Source organism: Neovison vison, chromosome 12 (genome assembly GCF_020171115.1).
Source record: "Neovison vison isolate M4711 chromosome 12, ASM_NN_V1, whole genome shotgun sequence".
In the NCBI taxonomy this organism is placed as follows: domain Eukaryota; kingdom Metazoa; phylum Chordata; class Mammalia; order Carnivora; family Mustelidae; genus Neogale; species Neogale vison.
In genome coordinates this window covers 80,026,633-80,046,013 of record NC_058102.1, presented here as the reverse complement: position 1 = coordinate 80,046,013, position 19,381 = coordinate 80,026,633, and positions in this window count along the sequence as shown.

The window sequence follows — 19,381 nt, the reverse complement described above, 5'->3', positions numbered from 1 at the left end:
GCTTCAAAAACACTCAATTTTCTTCTGAGTCTTAGCTCGTGTTTCTGCTTAGACATCTTTTCTCATGATTGAAATACTACTTCTTTCTGAAGATTTAGCTAAAGTGTCTATTCTTCTGTGATGCTTTTTCCTTAATTCAGGCCATCTGACTAACTGAATTAAAAAGTCTACTTTCCTCTAAAAGGTCATAGCAATTTAAGTCTCAGATGTACCCCCTTAGCCCACTGGGATTTGCATGAGGACTTTACAATTCATGTAATATTTCTCTGACTCAGGGTTATCATAAAACCTGTATGTGCCCTGGGAAGCTAGTCATTTTGTGCTTTTTCATAAAGATACTTTCAGGTAAGTTTTCACTTATTTGGAGAACAGCATGAGTGTTGTATCGAGAATGGACAGAAGTGAACCATCATCATTCAAACTGTTCTCTGTAAAAATTTAGCCATGGGTCCCTCAAACCATATCTTATTCCATAAAAAAAGTTGATACACTTATCATAAAAACCACTTTAATAGGAAAGTATTATTTAAGTATGCCCCTTGAGAGTGTTCCTCCTCCTATATCCAAAGCACCCTCTCAAGAATCCCTGCTACCACCTGTACTTCTCTGTATAAGGATTCTGGTATACACATTTTCTTTATTTCATTACATGTATGATTCCCCAATGACATTTTAGTATCCTGTGAAGACTTTTGTGTTCTAAGCAAGTGCCTGATTCTTATTTATATCACATTTTCATCTCTGAGGAACTTTGAGGGGCTGAAAAAATAATTGCAAAAACGATCCCCAACTCTTTGAGACAAAAGAAATTATGTCATAGTAATTGCATGTTCTTAGTTTATACTGACTCTATCATTTTTGGGGAAAATGAGTTCAGTGAACATCCCAGTAAGCTATCTGATGATAAAGAATGATGGAAGGGAAAAACCAATTTAACTCTGACTACCAAATTATTGCCTCTCTTAATGAGGTATAGTCCAACCTTTACACAGTTTTCACACTGGTGGCTACAAATTTAGTTTTACTTTATTGTGATCTCTAAGTTTCTGGACATGAACTACTACAAATAATACCTACAAATGATAAACTATTCTGAAGGATTTTTAACATGCACACATGCATTTTTTTTAATTGGTATACTGCAGTATTTGCAGTGCAATACAAGGATGAAAACAGTTTAAATTAATGACTCTCATCTCCCATCATGATAGCCCCCTTTCAAAAGCACTAGTATTACCCACTTAGAAAGTGGATTGATGCCAATGCTCAGAGCGCCACTTCTTCCTTCAGCACACCAGATGGTACTAAAAATTCAAAATATTTCCTACAACAACTGTATCTTTGACAACAAAATTAATACCAGCTGAAATACCACTGCTACGTGAAAGGCATAATGATCAGGCTTTTTAGTCTAATCCAACTAGCCATATTTTAGGGGGTAGGAAGAAGCAACAAAAACACCAAAACTTGATCTGATCAACTCTTGCTGCTGTTGATCAGGTGTTCTGCCATCTCAAAAACCAGAAGCATAACCCCCAGTACATTTATCATGGAACAGCTGCTCCTCTCAGAATGTGAATTACACCTTCCCCCGGAGCAACGATTAATCCATTAACACATTTTCACCACTAAGCTTTCCGAAAGAGCATCGTATTTTTAAGCTCTGTCTTTATTTGTTTGAGGAAATAATTCTTTTAAGAAGGATTTGACTAGAAGTTAATCTTGAAAATTCCTTAAGTTGCTATAGTATCATCTTTTTTATTGTAAGACTTAACAGATCTTATGAAGAAATGAGGACTTAAAGCCTGGTTTAAAATAGTTCGAAATATGTAAATCTTGTATCCAATGGTTTGATGGAACAATATTCTGATTTTTACATATCTACAAAAATATTAAACAGGTTATTAGTTTGAAAGACAGCATCTAAAGGAAGGGATGATGAGTATTAGTTCAGCTGCAAGGGTAATTAACTTATAGTATTAATAAACACTTTAGATGAAGATGGAGTAATAATAACAACAATGTAATTCTTTTCCTTCACTTACATGAGTAAAATAACACTAGGTAAGAAGTACTATATGTCTATAAGAAAATACAGATTGCAAAATTGTAAGTGTTAAAAGTAATAAGTGAATACTATTAAGGGAAGTTTTGCTTCAACAAAAGGCTAATTGTTAGGTTAGTTAGCGATCTGCCCTTATGAGTTTAAGATACATTTGTCTCACCTTAAAGTCAAGCTTATTGTGGTGGAGCAGATTATGTTTAAACTAACTCCTACCCGATAGAATGTAAAGACAGGAAATTTGCTGAGGAACTTACATAAAGTATAGTTAAGAAAGAGTCTTCATTTGCACCTTAGTCATTAAGAGTCAGATAAATCAGATTTCCTCAGATATATTTTGAATGATAGTTTAAAAAGTAATCAGTGAAATATTCCTAATAAAGGGAGTGAAAATAGCCAATTGCAATCTTAATAGTGAGGTCCCTCACTCAGCAGTGTTATTTGGGAACTGATAAGTTGATTGATTGTTGTTGTTGTTGTTGGGAGAGAATGACGACTCTGTGCATTTTTGGATATTTGGCAGCATTGCTGGCTCCTTCCAACTAGAGGCTATTAGCATCCTCCAGTTGTGACAACCAAAAGTAGCTCCAGGCTTTAGCGTATACTTCCTATGTGCAAAATCTTCCTCAATTAAACACTTCAGCTTTAGACCAATAGATTTCTGTCCTTAGGTGTGGATTTTATTTAGGTGGATTAAATAATGACAATACCACCAAAGTACAGACTCCTCGAGGGTGTAGACTCTTTTCGTCATGACTTCCTCATACCGCTCCTGTCAAAAAGAGGTAACTAATAGAGGAAGTAAATGACAAATCAAGCTGAAAAAAAAAAAAAAACAAAAAACACAACCCAGCAAAGAATACTAATTTGTATCAGTAAATACCTGGAGCATACTTGTGAAAATGAATTAAAAGGGTGCTAGACAAATGAGAGCAGAGCATTATTTAGTTCAGGGTGAGTTTACACATTGTGAGCACTTATCAGAAATTCCATGTACTACTTTAAACATGTAAAATTAGTTCTAATTTACTTAGTTGGTTGACTAAAATCTGAATTCAAAACTGTTAAAAGATGATGACAATAAAAAGCACCAGGAATTGGTCTCCCACCTAGATAAAAATCTCACGGGCAGAATATGTCTGATGTAGATATTTTGGAACTTTGCAGTCTATTGAAGGATTGCAACTTCCAAAGGAAGACTTGGATGGTGAGTTTTACTTAATTTTGGTCAATTTTAGCTGTTAGCACAGTAGCAGCTACCCACCAGCTACTTGGCAGGCAACTGTGCACATGTCCTAGAATAGCTAGCACATAGCATCTAGTATCCAAGAAAGGTAAAACGGACATTATCCTCCCAGTAGTAGGGATCTGGACTTTGACTGCTGTTTCCTGCTTCTGGTCATAGAGTTATAGACAAAGAAGCATCCATTGTTGTTGTACCTCCATGCCCCCATCCCCAACCATTCTAAGTCCCTCCCTACCACACCTCCAACTGAAGTGACTTTCAGGGAATTTAAAGGGCCAGCACTTTTCCCCTCCCTTTATTTTTCACATTTTCCTTTTCAAGAGCCAGACAGTAAAGATTAAAACTTTCAGAAATAACTGCATATAAAAGGAAAATTTGAAAGTGACCAGACATGTCCAGGAGAAGGCACAGAAAAGACTTGAAAAGACCTTGTTTATAACTCAGGTTGATCACTGGCAGGCAGACACGCTGCAGCAACAACAAAAAAACAAACAGAAACAATAACTAGCAAGCCCTAGGGGAAGGGGAGAATCTGATTTCCAGGATTACCATGTTGTTACATTCAAATGTTCAGTGGTCAACAACAACAACAAAAAAATCACAAGGCATACAAAACAAAAAACAAAAAACAAAAAACAAAAAAACAAAACAGGAACAAGGGCTCATTAAGAAGGAAAAAAAAATTAAGAGAAACTACCTCTGAAAAAGACTTATTGGCAGGTATACTAGAAAAAGATTATTTAAAAAATTTTTAAAAAGATGTTCAAAGTACTAAAGAAAGATATAGAGAAAATCAAAATAATATGTGACAAAATAGAAATATAACAGAGAAAGAATAACTTAAAAAATTCCCCAAAGCTGAAAAGTACTATAATTGAAATTAAAAATTCACTAAAGGGACTCAAAGACAGCTTTGAGCAGGCAAAAGAATCCATCAACTTGAAAATAAGACAATGGAAATTATCAAGTCTGAGAAACAGAAAATAGATTGAGCAAAGTCAACAGAGCCTAAGGGACCTGTGTCACCATCAAGTAGTCCAACATATGCATTGTGGGAGTCCCAGAAAGACGAGGAAGAGAAGGGCAGAGAGAGTATTTGAAAAAATAATGGACGAAGACTGTCCAAACTTGATGAAAGATACGAATTTAAACATCCAGGAAGTTCAATGAACTCCAAGTAAGAGGAGCTGAGACCCATCCCCAGACACATAATTACATTTTCAAAAGCCAACTACAAAGAACCTTAAAAGCATCAGGAGAGGTGAATCATCACATACGAACTAGCTTCAATAATATCAGCAGATTTCTCATCAGAAACTTTGAAGAACAACTGAGAGTGGGACAATCTAGTCAAAATGCTAAAACAAACAAAACCACCAGGTTGTCAGCCAAGAATCCTAATCTAGTAAAATTGTCCTGTGAAAGTGAAATAAAAACATTCTCAGGTAAACAAAAGCTGAGGAAGTTCAAGATCTCTAGACCTGCCCTGTAAGAAATACTTAAGAGAGCCCTACAAAGTGGAAAGGACATGGGACAATGACTCAAAGCTATATGGAAAAATAAAGATTAAAAAAAAAATAAATATCTCGATAAAGGTAAATGCATTGGTGATTACAAAAACTAGCATTATTGTAACTTTGATTTTACATCTCCAAAGCTTATTTTCTTCAGTAGTTTAAGAGTCCAATACACTTCTAAAAATTATTAGTTTATGTAGGGGGGCACACAGTGTATAAAGATGCAATTCTGTAATATTAACAACCAACAAGGTGGATATGGAGTAGACTCGCTTGTATGTTACTGAAGTTAAGCTGGTATAAATTCACATTAGAGTGTATTACTTTTAGGAAGTTCAGTGAAGTTACCATGGGGATGGTAACGACAAAGAAAATAGCTATAGAATATAGCTATAGAATATAGCTATAGAAAATAGCTATAGAATATAGAATATACACAAAAGGAAATAGAAAAGTATTTAAACATTTACCACAAAAAAAGAATCAACTGACCACAAAAAGTAATGTGAGAAATGAAGGACGAAACTACAAAGCATATAAAAAACAATAACGGGAGAAAATCTTTCCATATCCATAATTTAAATATAAATAGATTAACCTCTCTAATCAAAACACAGAAATTGGCAGAATATATAAAAACAGATAATCCAACTATATGCTGTTTAGAAGAGCGTCATTAGAGAGCCAAGGGTTATGCAGATACCAGTGGCTCACAGTACTAGCCCTTCAAGCAATGCTCACAAGCTGTTTAAAAAAAAAAAAAAGTGGCATGCTAGATTTGACCTGTAAGCTCTAATTTGCCGATCCCTAATTTATATTTCTAGAGGATGTAAAGATGTCCCCTTTAAAATTAAGAGGTTGCTCCTAAGAAAGACCTAGAAATCAGTGGGTTTATTTGCATTTTTGGAAACAAGGTATATTGCAATGATGCATTTCCAATGCACATGTATAATATAGCATTTTTACCTTTGGCCTAAAAAGCCAGTTTTTTTAAATAATTTTTTTTTATTAACATATAATGTATTATTAGCCCCAGGGGTATACAGGTCTGTGAATCACCATGTTTACACACTTCACAGCACTCATCATAGCACATACCTTCCCCAATGTCCATAACCCCACCGCCTCTCCCTCCCCCACTCCCCCTACAACCCTCAGTTTGTTTTGTAAGATTAAGTGCTCGCTTCGGCAGCACATATACTAAAATTGTTTTGTGAGATTAAGAGTCTCTTATGGTTTGTCTCCCTCCTGATCCCATCTTGTTTCCATTTATTCCTTTCCTACCCCCCAAACCCTCCATGTTGCCTCTCAACTTCCTCATATGAGGGAGATCATATGATAATTGTCTTTCTCTGATTGATGTTTTGCTAAGCATAATACCCTCTAGTTCCATCCATGTCATCACAAATGGCAAGATTTCATTTCTTTTGATGGTTACATAGTATACCATTGTGTGTGTGTGTGTGTGTGTGTGTGTGTGTGTTTATCAATATCACATTTTCTTTATCCATTCATTTGTTGATGGATATCTAGGTTCTTTCCATAGTTTGGCTATTGTAAAAGACCAGTTTTGATTAGGCCCATGGAAAAAGTTCTCCAGTTGGTTCAGGTTGCAACAAACAGAGTTCTGCTACTCACCTGACATGTAATTTCAGTGGTTCTCAGGGTATTTCTAGCAGATTAGAAGACCATGTGAAGCATATGGCATGAACAAGTAGGAAAATTGTAGTGGAGGGCCCTGATTTCAGAACACAGCCTTAAATTCTGTTAGCAACTATTTACTTTCAAAAGTGTTAATCTGGTAAGCATTTAACAACTAAGTGACCATGCAACTGCAGGTTCCCACCATGAACTGAACGTGCTGTCATCTACATAGACAAAAAGTTCTAAGCAGTATTCATCAAGTAGAAGTAGGGGAGAAAGGGACTAGGTCTTAGTTCTGTTGAAACAAATAAGTTGTGTAAACCAGCTGCTTATATTTCTTGCCTTCCCATATCTGTTGCTTTGCCAGTCTTTATTCCACATTCCACTAATGGTTTAGTGGAATGATGAGATGACTGAGAAGGAGTAATTAACTTATTTTGTAAGTGTATCTTTATTATAATCTCACACCAGCTGGAAATGGCCTATGGATGCATTAGAGCCCATTAAAATATGCTGATCGTAGACAATGAAGAAGGGATATTTGGCTAGTATAAAAAGAATTAAGTAAAATGTTTCATTTTTCTCTTCTTTCTTTTTTTAATGTTTTTATTTAAACTCCAGTTAATATACTATGTAATGTTAGTTTCAGGTATATAATTCAGTGATTCAGTACTTCCAGACAGCACCCAGTACTCATCACCAACATACTCCTTAATCCCCATCACCTGTTTAGACTATCCCCCCACCCCACCCTGCCTCTGGTAACCATCATCATTTTTCTTTTTCAGTGGAAGGAGAGATAATGGTCTCAATCAAGTATACATACAAATCTTAAGTTTGTGACTTGCAAATTTTCAGGAAGAGATAGAGATAAAATTCTTAGAATGACAGTGGAGTGTGTCCCATATGAGTACCCACCAAAAAGCCCCCACTTGTCGACAAGTTCTGTAGATGTCAGCCTCACTTCTCAAATATTGGCAGTGGGTTCATGGCAGAGTAGCAGAAGTTCTGAGTGTAATAACTTCATGCTTGTGCTTGGACTAAGTAGAACTCCTCTTTCTATCTTAATCAAAAGTGATAACCTCTTAGGTCAAAGATAAGGTATTCTATTTATACCTCTGTGCAATAGCTATTGCCTCCAAATGTGAAGAAACTTTCTATCATTGCCTCATAGTAGAGGATGGCCTTAATGGAAAGGGTCATGTTCTTGGGGACAAACGATATGCATGGACATCACAAAATAACTTGCTGTTGCTAAGGTTGGCCCAGCCATCACTGATTTCTCACTTTACAAGCAATAGCCAACTACCAGGAGTTTTTTTGTTTGTTTTGTTTTGTTTTTTAAGATTTTATTTATTTATTTGACAGAAATCACAAGTAGGCAGAGAAGCAGGCAGAGAGAGAGGAGGAAGCAGGCTCCCTTCTGAGCAGGGAGCCCGATGCGGGGCTTGATTCCAGGACCCTGGGATCATGACCTGAGCCGAAGACAGAGGCTTTAAACCACTGAGCTATCCAGGTGCTTCTACGAGGACTTTTCATAGTCTTGGGACTACTAAGTAGTTACCTGATGGCTGATTGATTATAATGGAATGCTCTCCTCATGGGTGGAAGCACTTAGTTGAATTTGTTCTCCTTGGAAGATAGTTATTCTAAATGTGAGTTTGCTTCCAGCATCAGTATCAGTGGACTTACTAATGCTTTATATGCCATTATCATATTTCATACCACATGTATTCTCCTCATGTTACAATTAAAGACACAAAGCCTAGAGCTGAGCCCATAAATCCACTGTTCATGCTTATGAAGACTCCATTTCCTAGAAGCAGCTGGCCTTATGAAATGGCTGAGTGCTTTGTAAAAGACTCATGCACCCCACCATCTGGGAACAATTCTTTGTGAGGTTGGGATGCTGTCGTGCAGACAAGGGTATAGGTTCTGAATCAGTGACCAATATAATTACACTATTTCTTCTGTAGACATGGTATAGGAGTCAGAGAATAAAAAGGTGGACATGGAAAATTTCTAAAATCAAATAACCCACTCACAACATGTTTTTTTTCTATTCCCAAGATTCTTGGCTCTGCTGGTTTATTTTTAACCAAATGACACACAGTGTCCCTATTGAATTAGAAGATAAAACTGCCAGCTACCATCTGGGGATTTTTCATACCATTGACTGATTAGGTAAAAGCAGATTTGAGATGTAGGTTGGGTAGTTGATCCTTACGATCAGGGAGAGATGGATAGCTCTCTCAGTCAGTGAAGATGAAGAGGACTATGGTTGGAACACAGGTCATCTCTGGGGCTACTTCCTTTCATTACTGTGTCTGGTACAGAATGCTGAAGAACATTGTAAGAGTATTATATCCCCATGAACAGATATGTACCTCAGAGTTAAAGGAACTTAGAATATAAAATAGAAAGTGGAACTCAAATATGCAGCTAAGACCTACAACAAACTGTAGAAATAAGAATTATGGTAACTTCTTGTGTGTGTGTGTGTGTGTGTGTGTGTGTTTACATGCATTCATGTACAGGCAGATGTATCTGTTCGTGTGCTTGTGTGTGCACTTAGGTTTATACACACACTGTGTGTGTGTGTGTGCATACATAGATCTTCATACTTTTTTTCTGTGTCATTGTATGTAGGGTACATATTGGGATAATTATTAACTTTATGATTTTGTCCATAGCTGGTATGATATTGAATCAGTATCTTGCTGGAACTAGATGAGGAATAGGTCTCCCCCTCGAAATTCTGAACATGGAATTGAGCTCCCCCCAATGAGAAATTTGTGGAGAGGGTAAGAGTGCTTGGATTTATATGAACAATGGTTGAATTTTGTTATGAAAGGAGTCATTCTTAAAGGTTAAAGTAGGAAAAAACCAAAGATCTTAATATTGTGCCAATTGATATGAATTGAAGTGGCTATATGTTGGTTTTTATGGGGAAAGAAAAGTTCATTGTCTCCTACTATAGAATCTAAAAAAAAAATAACAAAAAATGCAAAACAAAACCTCCGTACTTATTTTCTCAGGCCCCTGTGCAAAGACCATGGCAAATTCCTTTGGGGGCAGTGGTAGGAAGCAGTGTCGAGTTTCTAGGACTGAAATGATAGGAGTGTGAGTGGGAGGAGTGATGTCCAGAACTCAGCCTCAGATGTGCTAGTGAAGCAAGTTGAGCCTCCGGTACTGTACTCAGTGCTTCAGGTGTATATCCTGCCAGCATAGTGTTATGGCCTTATTTGCCTTGAGTTCTAGCCATTCAGCCTCCCTTTGATTTGAGGGCTCCAATCTCTGGCCTTCCACATGATTCTGAGTATCTTTCAAAATCTTCTACATAAATTATTTTTACTTTTTAAGAGGCCTAAATCAATTTTCCGTAGTTGTCTTAGGACCTTAATAAGCATAACCACTCTTTATTCCAAAGATATTTTCTTACATGTTATGTCCCAAAAATTAAATCACAAAAGAATGCATTTGAGTTATTTTCCAGTTTTCTAGTAGAGACATTATTTTTCTGCCTCGCTGAACTGGTGTACTTCACAGTAAAAATTCTTCAGAGAGGGAGGGATTTATATAGTTCATTTATCTTTTCTGTGTCACAAACAAGGGATGTAAATTTTGGAGTCAAATTATCTACTTAGTATATCTGATAAGATATAAATCCACTCAAACTAAAATTATTAAATTATATCTCACAAATATTATATCATCATTTTTTTTCTGGTTTCTCGAAGACTTGGAGTCCTCATTAAAAAAGAAACAAATAGTAAGAAAAAATTAATTCTACATTTTAGCAATTAAAATGCATCCATTGTTTTAGTAGGTGGTCTGAGATTAAGCAAAACAAGCTACTCATTTCAGAAGATTCCTGGCAGTGTTTCTTCGACTACCAATTAGAAATAAATAGTAGCTCTTCCTGTCATCTGCTTTAATGCTCTTGTTTTCAGGGTCACTTTGTTGTGTTTACTGAGGCCTGAACTAGTTTGTTGTCATTGCAGTGGAGGAAGTAGTCGACATACACTTATCGTTGATATTAATGACTATCAACTTTGTGAAGACCTCAAAGTTGATAACATACCAGTTTTGAGGTCCAGGCTATTGTCATCATTCCAGACCTAATTGCTTGGCTTAAATCATTTTCCATGAACATATAGGAAACTCAGTCTCAGATTTTATGGGTTTGCACCAGTGACACAAGAACAGATTGAGCACTTTTCAGCTGGAGAATAAAGTGCCCATGAGAATAACACTTGCACACCTGCTCTCTATCCATCTAGACGACGGGCACTCTCTATAGGCTCTTTGGGGATTCAAGACAGAGTCCCAAAGGCTAAAGCAGAGATGAAGACATTGTTGCTTTTCATAGTGAATGGTGTTTGATAGTGGAGTTTCAAGGGAAAGATGAAACACGTACGCACACATCCCCTCTTAAAACAGCTCAGCAGTGAAGGAATGCTATCTCATTTTTAGCCTTACTCGTTTAATAGATTATGCCTCTCTCAACAAAAACAAAAGCAAAGTTCTGTTGGTCCCATAAAAATGTGACTCCCAAGTGAGCAGATGGTGACGAGAACTCCATATGTAGCTCCACTAGAAATAATTTGCTTTGTTTCAACAAAAAGCAGAACATTTACATTACCGATTTCCTTTTCAAATATTTTACTGTATTCTTCCCTGTTTTTAATCAGGTTGCAAATCACTTGTTTTGACTACTTTAGTATCTTAGGTAAGTGATTGCACAATATTCTGACCAATGTCAGAGGGCAGTTCCCCAAAATGTTACCCAAAATTTATCATCAATAAAACGTTGATGTCAGTGCTTAGTTCCTCATTTATTGGCTCATTTGTATCTGCATATGAATGTCTTCACTGTGAAACAAACTTTTGTGGCATTTTGTTTTCTGTTCCTGAGATATATATATATGTATATATATATATACATATATATATAAAATCATATGAAGATAGAAAGTAGATACTTTATAGGATTGATGTTTTAGGGGACCAGACTAATTTGATATTTTTAGGTCTGAGTTGACAAACACTTTAAACACAATAAAGGTGAATCTACAGCACCCATTCAGTTGGAATAAGTAGGCAACTATGTATAACTTTCTCTGAGCCATTTTTAAGTTAAAGTCTGATGACAACCCTAGGAGTGAGGTTTTTATTAGCTCTGTCAGAAGCAGACTTACAAAAGGTTAAATAATTTATTCAAAGTTACAAAGCTGAGAAGTGACAGAGTCAATATTCAAACCTAGATGTATTTGACTTCAATCATATGCTATTTCTACTCTACCATTCTATCAACTGTCTAAAAAGTATTTTTGCTCTATGTTTAATGGACTTTGTTCTTGTTAAAAGAAGCAGTTAATAGTTAACATAAAGGATAAGGTAAGAGGGGTGCCAGTGGGTTAAAGCCTCTGCCTTCAGCTCAGGTCATGATCCCAGGGTTCTGGGATGGAGCCCCGCATCGGGCTCTCTGCTCAGCAGGGAGCTTGCTTCGTCCTCTCTTTCTGCCTGCCTCTCTGCCTGCTTGTGATCTCTGTCAAATAAATAAATAAAATCTTAAAAAAAAAAAAAAGGATAAGGTAAGAGGAAATTGATGTGTTTTGAATGGCAAGAGTATTCACATTGGTTTTTACCTATTGTTGTCTGTGTAATCATCACAAAAATCTTACAGATACCATGACCTTATTTTATAGATGAAGAGTTAGTTACTTTTACAATATTATATAGTTAATATGTGAGAGACTAATAACTAAAAACTTATTTTTTTTAAGATTTTATTTATTTATTTGTCAGAGACAGAGGGAGAGAGAGCGAATGAGCACAGGCAGACAGAAAGGCAGGCAGAGGCAGAAGCAGGCTCCCTGTCGAGCAAGGAGCCCGATGTGGGACTCGATTCCAGGACCCTGGGATCATGACCTGAGCTGAAGGCAGCCGTTTAACCAACTGAGCCACCCAGGCATCCCAAAAAACTTAATTTTTCAAATGCAAGATTGAAGAAAAATTTGTGCAGGAACTGATACAGAACTAGTGTGTAGAAAACTGAAGTAAGTTGCTTGCAGAGTTATCTTCAAGATGTTAAGGAAAGATGTGTAAGATTTTAGGAAAGGACCAGAACAAGCTCTTAGGGCATGAGGTAGATTTTAACCATGCGTCTAGAATGGTTTTGTTCAAATGTGATAGGTAGTATAAGAATGCTGAAGTCATGCGTTACAAGATCAATGTAGAGAAATGGGAACAGTCTAGTGCCGTCACACAATTTGTAGTAGTAATGTGGAAAATGTAGAATTTTTCATTTAGTGTTTAGATACATTGAGGATCTTCTACATTCACATGTTACTCTAATCCTTACAGCATCTAAGGTGATCATAAATTTCAATAATGTTTTTGGCTATAATAGCAAGAGGAAAGGCTGACTTTGAATATCCCATCAACTAAGTCACTAGCTTTGTAACTAGAGTCTACTTCTTTGAAGCTCACTTGAAAAATACTATAAAGATTGGTTCAGATTTTCAGAATGGTAGTTTGGGAAGGTGTATCAAAATGTAAAAGATAAATACCATTTATATAAGAAATGTCTAAGAAGTTAAGCTTACAAGAGCCATGCAAGTGGATATCAGTGTGGGAATTAACCCAAAGGACATAATTCTACCAACTTTGAAAGTAATCTGTCCTTTTTAAGAAGAACTATATGACAGAAAATACCATAATTTGTTCAAGTTGGGGTTGGAGGCAAGGTTACAAAGAGAAAGCCATCTGTCAACAATGATAATCGATGGTAATATGGGAGAGATGGATAAAACTCAGAAGAATTGAAGGAGAGGCAAGATGGGAATCATGCCCATGTATCATGATGGGAAGTTGAAATCCGAGTTTAAGAATGTCCAAGCCATTTTTAACAACATGAACACATCATATAAATGTGGACTTGGTTGCCTTGTTGTGATACAGTTTCTTTCATCTCCCCAAATCTCCTATGCCTCACAAAAATGAGTTTGTGAGTAAGACATGTTGGGAGGATATTCAGGAAGAGTGTTTGAACAGAAGAGAAAGAACATACACAGAGTGATGAAGCAATATTAAACCAAGTCAGTCGAAGCAGGAAATCAACCTACCAGTAATGATGAAAGTAACACCCCGCCAGGATATATAGAAATCCTTGGAGAGGCACTGAACTTTCCATAATTTGTGGAATAAACATTGAATCAATTATGTCTCGATCTTAAGGTAAAACTTGATAGCTGTTGACCTTTGATTTATAGAGTATGCACAAAGGTGATGATTATATATTTAAACAAAAAAAAAATCACCAAAACTTCAAATTTCCATTCACTAGGGAGTGATACTTATGTTTAATTCCATGATATATATTTTTGAAATATTTGGGACATTTTTGAATAAAAATAATGTTAGTGTACTGGATTCATAGTTGGATCGCAACTGAAAATAATTCTATAAGTTTATTTACATATGAACATATGTATAAATACATAGCCAAAAGGTGTTTGCTCAAAATTTTAAGTGTTTCTCCTGGCTGGGGAATATAAAATAATACAAACCATTCTAATTTATATTCTTCTCTAGTTTTTTATTGAGATTTTATAACAGTATGCACTAAATTTTAAAAATTCTGTGTAATTATTTTCAAAAGTAAAAAGGAAGTAAAGCTAAAACATTTTACTTTTAATGGTTGCTAAGGGAATTCTATGTTTAATGAAATATGGGACCCTCATACAACATTCGGTTCAGTATAGGTGCTCAGGAAACGTGAATTTGCTTTGCTCCTCTTCTCTGCATATTTGTTCCTCTCAGCTTCAGCTTTCTTTTCTGTAAAATGGAAGAAATCAGTAGTTATAACCTGGCAAGTTATTAGAAACTTCTGGAGAAATTAGAGACCAATCAAAACAAAACAGTAATAACAAAAACCAAAAACAGTTTCCTGGGGCTCTATTCTTGAAGGTTCTGATTTGGATAATTATTTAGATGGGGAAAGTGTTGACTCTGATGGTTCCTAAGGTATCACTCATCTCTTATATCCTAGAGTGCGTTTATTATAATGCCATCCTATTTGACATATGTGATTATTACTTCTACCTTGGTAAGTATTGGTGTTAGATTTCATCTGAAGTAGAATGAGAAGGTATTGTAAAGTTCTGAACAAGGAATTAGTTGAAACTATGTTTTGTTCTGGTCTATTCTTTACTCTGAAATATTTCAAACATACAAGAATATGAAATTATGTAACAAACATTTATGTGTGCAGCAAACTTTTTGTCAAATCTTGATATAACAGAACTTAAAAAAAAAAACAAAAAACACTGTTGATGAAATGGAAGTTCCTGGGTACTCCTATTTTCCTCTCCCAGAAGAAACAATGACTGTAAAGTGAGTGTTCATTATTATCATATATGGTTTCATAATTTTACAACATGATTATGTACTAAAAATTTATAGCAGTAGTTTTCATGCTTTAAAACTTTATATAAGTAGTACCATATCATAAAGTTTAATAACACTTTCCTTTTTTTTCTTTTTGCAAAATTGTATTTTTGAAACATTTTTAAAATGTGTATCTCAAGTTCATAATTTAAATTGCTGTATAAGAATCTACTATATGCATTTTTAAAGGCAGACCCCCAAAAAGGATCTTTCTGCCTCACTCTAATAATCTACCAAATGAGAAATAAATTAATGAGGCACAGAGAAGATCAAAATATCATCTTTATTACTGATAGCCTAATGCTGAGTTATAAGATGAAGCCTAATGTAAGTGTCAAATAGTCCTGCTAATTCTCTATCCCACCTGAAGGCAAATTTGAATCTGTAAAGCAGACAAATGCACTCAGTTCTCTGAGCTCACCTGCTTGGGGAGAATAATGGAAAGAAAGAAAAAAAAAAAAAAGACCAAATCCCCCGTGCTAGGACTTCAGTTAAATTAGCCCCACCTAGGGGAGAAATGTTGATCCATGGTTGTCATCAACTGTCCAGGTAACTCAGCTCATTTCCATGGGGAATAATAAGAATAGGGTAAAATGCCATTAATATTTCTTATTAGTATCTATTAATAGCAAAAGTTCTTTCTTTTGATTACACCTATTTTTTTTCAATTTTATGGTTTGTGTTTTATGTCCTAAGAAATCTTTATTTACCCCAAAGTAACAGATAATACTCTATATTTTCTTCTTGAAGTTTTATATTATTAGACTTTTACATCTAGACCTATCACCAATTTTTAGTGAATTTTTATGTAGAATGAAAAACATTAATTTTTTTCCCATATGGGTATCCAGATGTTCCATCCCACAGTGGAAAACATTCCAATCAGAAGACATTTAGGAAAGAGATAGCAACATGGATTGACCTTAAAAATTTATGACTAACTCAAATAAGAAAAAAAAATCAAAATTATGCTTTTAGTTTTTAGCACATAACAGAATAAGTTATCTGAATAAACTTCCCAATAGGAAAAATGCTGAATAAAAATATATTTTTAAATGTTTCACTTTAAATGCATTGTTGAATTAGCATGCAGAAAATTCTTCAGAAGCAAAAGAAAATACTCAGATAACTAAATACCAAAGATTAATTTTGCCCTGACCGTTTTAGCTCAGTTAAAAGAATCTTAAATCGGCTTGATTGCTGAAAAGGAAAGAGGACAAATGATAAAGATTAAGGCCCTTCTGGGATTAGGCATCTTACTGGAGACTTCATCATAAAAAGTAGGGCCTTAAAGGACAATACACTCAGTATCAGAAATAAATGAATTGTGCAGAAGATGTAGTGAGGAAAATCATTTTCAGATTTAAATGCTATAAAAAGGATTACAAAAAGTCTCCTTGAGATTTCATGGCCAAAAGGCAGCCTTCTAATGAATCTATAACCTGAATTAATACTACTTATGTGGTCTGTGTAAGGTTAGGATTAAAATTCACTTTAGAGTCATTTTGGCTTAGTTTAAAGCCAATTTTTAAAAAGTAAAAGTGAAATCTACTTAGAGGAACACTGTTTCTAAAGTTTAAGAAGTTTAAAGAAAATGAACAATTTGCGCTCAAAAATAAAACACATGGAAATAAGTCATTAAGTGAAAGACAATGAAAAAGAGCAAAGGATATATGACTCTCAAATACAAAATACTGAAATCATGAGAGACAGATTTACCTAATCTATTCAAAGAAATTAAAGAGTAGTATGCAAGTATAAGCAAGAGAGGAAGACTCAAAAATGCAAAGAAATTTTAAAGAAAAAAACCCAAAATATTCTACTCTATATTCTCAAAATATTTTGAGAAAATATAATGGTAAAATAAAATAACCAATGAAGAGCTAGTTAAATTTAGAAATAGAAAATTGGAAGTTATACTTGAAGGAATTGTTCATAAAGCGAAGTAGAAAAGATGATTTAAAAGAACTTAAGAGTTGTGGAAGATAAAATAACAAAGTCTGACATACATTTAATGGAAGATCCAGAGAGAGAAAAAAGAAAGAAACAGCCGTATTTGAACAGATAATGGCTGAAGATTTTCCAGAATTGTTAAAAGTCATCAACATTTAGACACAGAGGAAGCCTAGTAGAACTTAGGTAATAAAAGTAAATTTATTCCTAAAAAAATTACAGTAAAACTGAAACAAAAATGGCAAGGTCATTAAAGAATGGTAATTATGAAATGCCTGGGTGGCTCAGTTGGTTAAGCATCTGCCTTCGGCTTAGGCCATGATCCTAGCGTCCTGGAACCAAATCCTGCATCCGGCTTCTTGCTCAGTAGAGAACCTGATTTTCCCTCTGCCTGAGGCTCCCCTGCTTGTACTCTTGCAAGCTCTCTCTCTCTGACGGATATATAAAATCTTTAAAAAAAAATGGTAGTTGTACTGATGATCCATTTCTTAATCACGCCAATGAAAGCCAACAGATTCTCACTAAAGCAATGGTAAATGAGGTGCTCAAGCATAAAAAAAAAAAAATTCCAAATAGTGTATTGGAATGCAAAAAAAAAAAGAATCTAAAGATATTGGTAAATATGTAGGTAAATCATAAAACAATAGTAATATTGCTTAATTTATGGACAATGAAACAGGAGAGAAAGAAAAACTTTGGAAGATGGTGATCCAAGCTAACAATTGGAATTCGTCCACTCTTTGCCTTTTTAATCTACTTTGTTTTTTATTTGAGTATACTTGACACACTATGTTACATTAGTTTCAGGTTTAGGACTTAGTGATTTGACAAGTTTATACGTTATGCTATATTCACCACAACTGTTGCTACCTTCTATTCTGGTACATTGCTATTACAATATCTTTGACTATGTGGTGTCTTTCATTCCTGTGAGTTATTCATTCCATAACTAGAGGCCTGTATCTCCCTTTTTTCTTTACCCATTTTGCCCAGTCCCCCACTTCTTCACATCTGGCAACCATTAGTTGGATTTCTTTACTTACAGGTGTAATTCAGGATTTTGTTTGCTTATACATTTTTTTGTAGGTTCTATTTATGAGTGGAATCACATGGTATTTGTCTTTCTCAGTCTGATTTATTTCACATAGCATAATACCCTCTAGGCCCATCATATTTTCTCAAATGGCAGGATCATATCCTTCTTTATGGCTGCATAATATTACTGTGTGTGTGTGTGTGTGTGTGTATGCCACTTTCCCTATCCATTTGTCTGTTGATGGATGTTTAAGTTGCTACTATACCAGCTATTGTAAATAAAAGTACAATAAACACAGAAGTGCATGTATCTTTTTGAATTTGTGTTTTCATTTTCTCTGGTAAATACCCAGTAGTGGAATTATCAGATCATACGGCATTTCTATTTTTCACTTTTTGAGGATACTTGATACTGTTTTCCACAGTAACTGTACTAAATTTACATTCTTACCAACAGTGCACAAGGGTTCCTTATTCATGTTCTCACTGAAAAGTGTTATTTCTTGTAATTTTTATTTTAACCACTCTGTTTAAGATGATATCTTCTTGTGGTTTGATTTCCCTAATGGCTAATGGTATTAAGCATCTTTTCATGTGTCTTTAGGCCATCTGGATGTCTTCTTTAGAAAAATGTCTATTCAAGCCCATCCATTTTTATATCAGATTGTTCTTTTTTGTTGATTTGAGTTGTATAAATTATATATTTTTGGTATTAATCCTTTATCAGAATTATCATTTGCATATATCTTCTTGTATTCAATAGTTTGTCTTTTTATTTTGTTGATGGTTTCCTTTGCTGTGCAAAAGCTTTTCATTTTGATGTAGTCCCAGTGGCTTAATTTTGCTTCTGTTCCACTTGCCTTAGGAAATATATCTAGAAAAATGTTCCTGTTTCTGATGTCAGAGAAATTACTGTCTCTGTCTCTTTTAGATTCTTGTGGTTTCAGGTCTTTAATGCCTTTCAGACATTTAGGTCTTTAGTCCACTTTGAGGTTTTGTGTGTGCATGTGTGTGTGTGTGTGTGTATAGTATTCCATTTTCCTGGCACCATTTATTGAAAAGACTGTCTTTTCCCAATGTATAATCTTGCCTTCTTTGCCATAGATTAATTGACCATATAATTATTTCTGGAGTCTCTATTTTGTTCTCTTGATCTATGTGTCTGTTTTTGTGCCGGTGCCATACTGTTTTGATTACTATAGCTTTGTAGTATATCTTAAAATCTGGGATAGTGATACCTCTAGCTTTGTTTTTTCTCAGAATTGCTTTGGTTATTTGGGGTCTTCTGTGGTTCCATGAAAATTTTAGTATTATTCTAGTTCTGTGAAAAAATGCAGTTGGTAATTTGATAGGGATTGCACTGAATATGTAGATTGCTTTTGGTAATATGGATATTTTAACAATATTAATTTTTCCAATCAATGAGCATGGAATATCTTTCCATTTATAAGTGTCATCTTCACTTTATTC